Source organism: Procambarus clarkii, chromosome 55, assembly GCF_040958095.1.
Source record: "Procambarus clarkii isolate CNS0578487 chromosome 55, FALCON_Pclarkii_2.0, whole genome shotgun sequence".
NCBI lineage: Eukaryota > Metazoa > Arthropoda > Malacostraca > Decapoda > Cambaridae > Procambarus > Procambarus clarkii.
Genome location: NC_091204.1, coordinates 21,887,412 through 21,896,057, shown reverse-complemented (window position 1 = coordinate 21,896,057; position 8,646 = coordinate 21,887,412). Strand labels below are relative to the sequence as shown.

At 40.4% G+C, this 8,646-nt stretch overlaps 1 long non-coding RNA gene across 1 annotated transcript; it reads left to right on the top strand.

Moving 5' to 3' along the window:
* The first annotated feature begins 335 nt into the window (after nucleotides 1–335).
* LOC138352826 (uncharacterized) lies at nucleotides 336–1,060 on the top strand. Its single transcript, XR_011222901.1, has 3 exons — nucleotides 336–476; nucleotides 616–771; nucleotides 941–1,060. It is a non-coding gene; the product is annotated as an uncharacterized lncRNA (long non-coding RNA).
* Nucleotides 1,061–8,646: the final 7,586 nt, after the last annotated feature.

The window sequence follows — 8,646 nt, the reverse complement described above, 5'->3', positions numbered from 1 at the left end:
GACATATATATATATATATTTATATATATATATATATATATATATATATATATATATATATATATATATATATATATATATATATATATATATATATATATATATTATTAAATATGACCGAAAATTATTTTCGGTCATATTTAATAATATATGTCTACAGGAAAGACTGCTACCAAAATATACTAATATATATATATATATATATATATATATATATATATATATATATATATATATATATATATATATATATATATATATAAGAGAGAGGGGGTGTTTTGAGTGAGAGAATATATATTTATTTATTTATTTTTTTCCTAGGTGAGGGGGGATAATGTCACATCCAGGTGATATTTGCAAAATTTGTGTTTGAAGCTCATCACCACAATTCGTGCATACAACTTATTGCTGCTTCCTCTGTTGGGAAACTGTATGTGTTCAATCTAGTGGAGTTCACAGGAGAACCTGTGGTGGAGGTTAGCCCTTATTTATTTATTTATATTTATTTATTTATTCGTATTTATTTTAAATGAGAAATATTGAGATGGTTTCCCCTATCTTCATGGGGGTGTGGGGTGTGTGTGGGTGGATAATTATATGCTATTTCCTTGTTAGGAGGTAAACATCACCAGCCTACCAGAGAGAGTGGATTTGTATGCCTCATATGCGGCAACGTCAACTTCAAGCCTCACCGCACTTTCACCTGCAGCAGTTATGGGGTCACTTTGTGTGAGCACTTGACCTCTGAACATCAACAATCATGTCCCCAAGGTGTGTGAATAAACCCTCTCTCCAGTTTTATTATCTTAAGAAGCTTTCTTGAGACGTTATGTCATGGGGTTTAGTAGGGTGTATGGGGTGTTGCCTTTTATTATTTATTATTATTATTATTATTATTATTATTATTATTATTATTATTATAATTATTATTTTTTTCCAGGGGTGCTTCAGAGGCAGGTAAAGACATCTCAGGGGCAGGTAGGAGAGGAACTTCATCCCAAAGCCCAACGTAACAATAGCCTCTTAGGTGGTGGTGGTGGGGTTAAACAGCCCAATGCAAATGGAGGGGGAAGGAAGAGATGAGTGATGATGATGGTGGTGGTGACATCCCTCAGGTAGGTCCTAGTGGTCTTAGACCCCATGACAACAATCGAGATAGTGATGGAAATTCCTCAGAAGGGGGGGGATGTTAAAGACATCCCTCACTTAATTAATAGGGTGGGGGCCCTGGAGGATCTCTTTACTAGAATGGAATATTCCATCCCCCCAGCCTTTGCCACAGATCCTGTAGGTCTCCTAAGCAACTTTAGAGATCTTTTCTCCAACGAAATAGAGAATTACATGAATTCTCTGGCGGGTCATGGCAATTTTACATCATCATTCAAAATCCTCCTTGAAGTGAAGGTAACACTTTTAAAACAACGTCTCACAGAAGATGATGACTATAGGGAACACTTCATAACGACACCTGCTAGGCTGGTATCTCTTGAGGAGGTGGGTGATCTTATTCATAGTTGGGTGGGTTATATGATTACACATCTGGAGGATCTCCTTTCAGAAACAGAGGGGAGTGGTTTTACATTATTTAATGTTGGTTTCCTCAAAATCGTTATCTGTAATGGTAGTGTAAGGTCAGTTTTGGGGGATTATGTCCCTTATTCCCCATTTTTAAGGGGGTGACATGAGGTCTTCAACCCAAACCCCAATGGTAACAATGGAACATGCGTTATTCAATGCATTGCTGTTTTTCGGGCGTCACAACAAGGATGGATATGGAAACGTATATGAAGACTTGTAGAGTCTCACTCTAGGGTTAGGAAAATGGTCAAATACGAGCAATTATCTTTCCCTCTCTCATGGGAGGATATCTCTAAATTGGAAAATAGGAATAAACTCTCCATTTTTTGTATTCAACAAACATACAGACGGTAACTATCACTTCTCTCTTTGCCGTCGTGGTAGCAGACAGTACTTAGACATGGTACCATTATTATTGTTGGGGGGTCTCATGTAAGTCTTATTAAAGACTTAAATAAGTTTTCCGGAACTTTACTCGCAGCCACAGGCGAAAGACAGTCTTCTGTAGAAACTGTCTTTCTGAATATCAAAATTCTAGTGAGCTGACTCATCACTCTTTTTCCTGCGACATCACACCGAAAATGATTTATCCCCAGGAGGGGGACACCCTTCATTTTAAAAATACAGGGAAAGGTTATCCCCCTTCCCACATAGGCTTTTTCGATTTTGAGTGCGTCCTAAGCACTGAGGATTGTCTAGGTTCTGTTACAGCCATACATAGGCCTATAGCATACAGCTATATAATTGTTGATAGGAACCGCTCCATCATTGATAAATTTACTTATTTTGGGGGGAACAGTGTCACTCATTTCATGGAGCGAGTTGCCACCAAATGGGAAATTATCAGATCCAGCCTTTCCCAAATATGAAATAGACATGTCTCTTGAGGATATGGTTCATTTTAGGAGACAGACTCACTGTCAGTTTTGTGAGGAGGTATTTACACCCTCCAATTTCAAGGTTCAACATTATGATCACCTTAGGGAAAAGCTCAATTATCTTGGAGCTCTATGTAATTACTGCAACCTCCGCCACAAGAATGCTCTAGAGAGTTTAGTCCTAATTGTCCACAATATGTCTTATGACATGGGCTTAATTTTGAGGGAGTTTGCCATGGGTTCAAATATTAAGAGCAATATCCTCATGAGGCAGGGGACTAAATATCTTAAGGTAGAAATAGGCAACCTTAAATTTCTTGATTCACTGGCTTTTATTACTGGCAGTCTTTCGTCCCTAGCAAAGATCCAGATTGATTCAGTTAAATCAATTTAACAAGTTAAGTTAAAAGGTAAGGTGTTAAGATCCTTTTGAGGCAACAGGTGCACAGTGCTCACGTTGTTATGGAACACCTGGCTGGGGTAAAATACATTGTAAAATACTTAAGGAAAATTCATCATAGGGGAAGACAACTTCAAGAAAAACTAAGAGAAAACAACCTTTGAGAGAATATAATCCCAACACTAAACTGTGGCCTCGTGCCCTCTAATGTGGGGGAACCATATACCTGAAGGGACGAACCTATGCACAGATATTAGCAGAGTTGCTCTCTTAAGGTAATTACTAATATTTTAGGTTCTATTCAAATTCTATAAAATATTGTGTAAGACTACATGGGCGGTTACAAGTCTAATTCCAGGGCTATAAAGTGAAATAAGGACCAATCTGATGTGATCAATCTGCGAAATGTTGTATAAGAATTAATGACTGATATGATGGCTATACTTATATCACAATGAATGTGTTGATAAATAATTTATTCTCTAAAATATCACTTTTTCATAATTGTAAGACCATGAACATCAGAACAAATACTGATCATTATGGAACAAGATGGTGGGCTACAAAAACAATTAATAACAAACATTTATTTAATAGAACCAGTGCCCCTGTTGGTTTTTGTTTTGGGATTTCTGTGCTAGTTCTCATAACATTTTGGTCCATTATGTGAGCTGCAGTTTACATCTAGTTAATCTTGTGTTACATTAGAGATGGTAGCTCTCGGTGCATTACTCATCGTAGAACTGGGTGCCACAAGTGCATTTTATGTATGTTAAACTTGTCCTCAAAGTTTATATAATTCATTTTTAATAAAATTTTATAAGGGATAGGTAGCCTGTATATTGTATTTGTGTCTGTGTAATTACATAAGTGTGTAATTACCTAAAGTGTAGTTACAGGATGAGAGCTATGCTCGTGGTGTGCTGTCTTCCCACCACTCTGTCATATAACGCTTTGAAACTACCGACGGTCTTAGCCTCCACACTCTTCTCACTTAACTTGTTCCAACCGTCTACCACTCTGTTTGCAAAAGGGAATTTTCTTATATTTCTTCGGCATCTGTGTTTAGTTAGTTTAAATCTATGACCTCTTGTTCTTTAAGTTCCAGGTCTCGGGAAATCTTCCCTATCAATTTTATCAATTCCTGTTACTATTTTGTACACAGTGATCATATCACTTCTTTTTCTTCTGTCTTCTACTTTTGGCATATTTAATGCCTCTAATGTCTCTTTGTAGCTCTTGACCTTCAGTTCTGGGGGGCCACTTAATAGCATGTCTTCACTTTTTCCAGTTTGTTAATGTACTTCTTAAGATATGGGCCCCATACAACCGCTGCACATTCCAGCTTTTGTCTAACAAAAGTTGTGAACAATTTATTTAGTATTTTGCCTTCCATTTTTAAAAGTAATTCTAAAGTTAGAAAGTGTAACATAGGCCGAGCAGACAGCACGCGGGACTTGTGATCCTGTGGTCCTGGATTCGAACCCAGGCGCCGGCGAGAAACAATGGGCAGAGTTTCTTTCACCCTATGCCCCTGTTACCTAGCAGTAAATTAGGTACCTGGGTGTTAGTCAGCTGTCACGGGCTGCTTCCTGGGGGTGGAGGCCTGGTCGAGGACCGGGCCGCGGGGACACTAAAAGCCCTGAAATCATCTCAAGATAACCTCAAGATAACCTCACTCACTCAATGATAGAAGGTTTACCTGAAGAGAGTCACCACCTACTCTTAGAAGGTAAGCAGTTTTTCCCTTATGAATATGCCGCAAAAATCAGCTGCTTTAATGATGCAACACTCCCCCCTATTGAAATGTTTTACAGCTCCCTAAACAAATCAACCATCACTTTGGAAGAATATAGACATTCTAAATTAATATGGGAGGCGACAGGATGTAGGTCATTAAAGGATTATCTCCTTATTTATTTGAAGTGTGACGTTGGTTTACTGGCTGACATTTTTACCTACCACAGGGTAATTTTAAATGATATCTATTCATTAGAAATGACTCATTACTGTAGCCTTCCGGGCTACTCCTACGACTGCTTCTTGAAAAGCAGCAAAATATCGTTGGAGTTAAGTGCAGATGTAACGTTGCACAATCTCCTGTCACAAAACATACGAGGGGGTTTTACAACTGCAGTTAGGAGTTACGCCAGAGCTAACAACCGCTACGTCAACCCATCTTTTAACCCTCAGGAGGATAGATCTTCATTCTTACTGTATTTAAATTTCAATTCACTTTATGGGAGTTGTATGACTAAGAAATTACCCTATGGTGGTCTAAGAAGGTTGTCATCTGATATGACCTCCTTCATTAGTGAAGGGAAGATAATGACAGAACAGCCATTCTCTTCTAACAAAGGGTACTGGCTCATAATTGACACCACACTTAAGACCTGAAATAGCTAGACTAACAGATGATCTACCCCTATGTTTACACCATAGGGGGATAAGTATGGAGGATATCTCTCCTTTTAGTAGGGGACTTCTGAAAACAAATAACATTACAAAGCTCCCTAAATAATATTAAGCTGGTTGGGGATCATCTCCCCAAAAAACATTATTTCATATCTCTACACCTCTTACAGCTATTTATTGAGATAGGTTTTGAAGTAGGGGCTATTCACGCCATTTACGAGTTCCGCCAGTCAGATTTTATGGCAGAATTTGTTAACACAAACGTTAACAATAGAAATGCCTCCACCAGTAACGATAGGAAAACACTTTTTAAACTCTTAACAAATAGTGTTTTCGGTAAAACACTACTGAACCCAGCCCGTTATGCCTTTGACACCAAACTAGTGACTTCTGCCAAGGTCTTTTTATGAAAGGTGAAGAATCCTCGCTTTAAACGTATGGTACATTTAGGTGACAATAAACTATTGTCCATCAGTTCCAGACCATTCATTAAAATTACTCACCCTAATTACGTTGGGTTCCAGATTCTTGAGCTAGCAAAATACAGTTTGTACCATTTTTGGTACAGGGTACTTAAGAAGCACTATACAGATAGGGCAGCACTGATATACAGTGATACAGATAGTTTCATCTTCAGTTTAAAGACTGAAGATGTCTTTAACGAGATGGGGAAAGAACCCCTTAGATCATGGATGGATACCAGTAACTTCCCTGAAACTCACCCCTTGTATGATCCTTCTAAAAAGGGTGTTTTAGAACTTTTAAAGTCAGAGGTTTCAGACACATCCTTGAAGTTGTAACTCTCAAGCCCAAAATGTATAGCTTGCTGTTGCACGACAATTCAAATTCCATTACCGCTAAGGGTATCCCCCGCGCTGTGCAAAGATCTTTAACACATAACCATTTTAAAGAAACCCTACACAGTAATGGAGTAGTAAATACTTTCCAATATTCCCAAATTAGGAATGTAGGCGGACAAATGGTCACCACCCATAATACTAAGAGGGGTTTAAGTGCATTCTATGAAAAACGCTATCACGTAAATAAATACAAAAGCCTAGGCTATGGTCATCCAGACATACCACCTGACCCCCACCCATCCACCTCAGCTCAAGGGGTGACCGCTGGAAGTGAAAGTGATGACGTCATCGAGCCACAAGGAGAGGAAGGGCAACACCCTTCCTGTGAGAGTGAACGCTATGACGTCAGTATCCCCCTAGGAGAGGAAGAAGAAGAAGAAGAAGAACCACAACACCCCTTTCTCCCTCTGGATGATGACTCATCGTCATCATCACCCCAGGAAGGGGAGGAAGACCCCACAACGGACCTGTGGGCACGGAGGAGGGCTCTAGTTAGACAATATTATAGGGGGGGGGGGGATTAGATTACGACTACGTTTAAGCCACTATGTACTTTTGTTAATATAATGTATAAAACATATGGGTTATTTCTTTTCACCCTCTTTTATTTTGAGTATATATATATCCTATATAGCTCCGGACATATATGCATATAGTCATGGAGGGGCCATTCAGACTTGTTCGAATATATATCCTTAATTTCTCCTATATAATGGCGTAGTGTTTAAAGGTGATACCCAGAGTAAGTGAAATATGGCGGGGGCTCACTGTAGACTACAATTTGAGGTGGGACTATCTGTCACCCCACCTCTGATTCCATTGTCTGATAAGTGGGCCTATCTGGCTCCCCGCCTCTGATTCCATTGTCTGATAAGTACCCCCAATTGTTTGATGTGTCCCTATCTGGCATGGAATCTACTACTCACTCACTCTCCCACTGTGTGCACACGTACACACACACTCACCCACTGTGTACGCACAAACACACCCACTCTATATTCACACACACACACTCACCCATTGTATAAAAACACACACGCTCACTTACTGTGAAAACACACCCCTACTCACTGTGAAAACACACCCCTACTCACTGTGAAAACACACACTCACCCACTGTTTACACACACACACTCACCCACTGTATACACACACACACACACACACTCACCCACTGTGAACAAACCTATTTTGTACACACACACAAACACTCACACCTGTGTACACACACACTCACCCATTGTGTACACACACTCACCCACTTTATACACACACACACACACACTCACCAAGTGTTGACACACACACTCACCCACTCTGTACACACTCACTGACCAACTGTATACACACACACACACACTCCCACTGTGTACACACACACACACTCCCACAGTTTTCCACTATGTACACACATAAATTCACCCGCGGCCTAAACACAGTCACCCACTGTGTACACAAACAAACTGACACACAATGTTAACATAGTAGTCACTCACTATTCATATATGTTTGTTCAGTATCTCTCTCTATCTATCTATCTATCTCTTTCTCTCTCTCAGTCCCTCTCACTTTTCTCTCTGGTAGTGTTGCATATAAATAATATATATATGCAACACGATCATGGCATAAAATACCTTGATAATGAATGTTACAGTGAATCAATAAACCGGACCAAGTCTCGTTCCCGCTGATGACACGCTGCATTTACATGGGACAAGTTTATGTTTAGCGGGTGTTGGAGCAGCTGTTGAGGAATGTTGTGTGGGTGTTGGAGCAGCTGTTGAGGAATGTTGTGTGGGTGTTGGAGCAGCTGTTGAGGTAATGTTGTCTGGGTGTTGGAGCAGCTGTTGAGGTAATGTTGTCTGGGTGTTGGAGCAGCTGTTGAGGAATGTTGTGTGGGTGTTGGAGCAGCTGTTGAGGTAATGTTGTCTGGGTGTTGGAGCAGCTGTTGAGGTAATGTTGTCTGGGTGTTGGAGCAGCTGTTGAGGAATGTTGTGTGGGTGTTGGAGCAGCTGTTGAGGTAATGTTGTCTGGGTGTTGGAGCAGCTGTTGAGGAATGTTGTGTGGGTGTTGGAGCAGCTGTTGAGGTAATGTTGTCTGGGTGTTGGAGCAGCTGTTGAGGAATGTTGTGTGGGTGTTGGAGCAGCTGTTGAGGTAATGTTGTCTGGGTGTTGGAGCAGCTGTTGAGGTAATGTTGTCTGGGTGTTGGAGCGGCTGTTGAGGAATGTTGTGTGGGTGTTGGAGCAGCTGTTGAGGCAATGTTGTCTGAGTGTTGGAGCAGCAGTTGAGGAATGGTTTGTGGGTGTTGGAGCAGCTGTTGAGGAATGGTTTGTGGGTGTTGGAGCAGCTGTTGAGGTAATGTTGTCTGGGTGTTGGAGCAGCTGTTGAGGAATGGTTTGTGGGTGTTGGAGCAGCTGTTGAGGTAATGTTGTCTGGGTGTTGGAGCAGCTGTTGAGGAATGTTGTGTGGGTGTTGGAGCAGCTGTTGAGGCAATGTTGTGTGGGTGTTGGAGCAG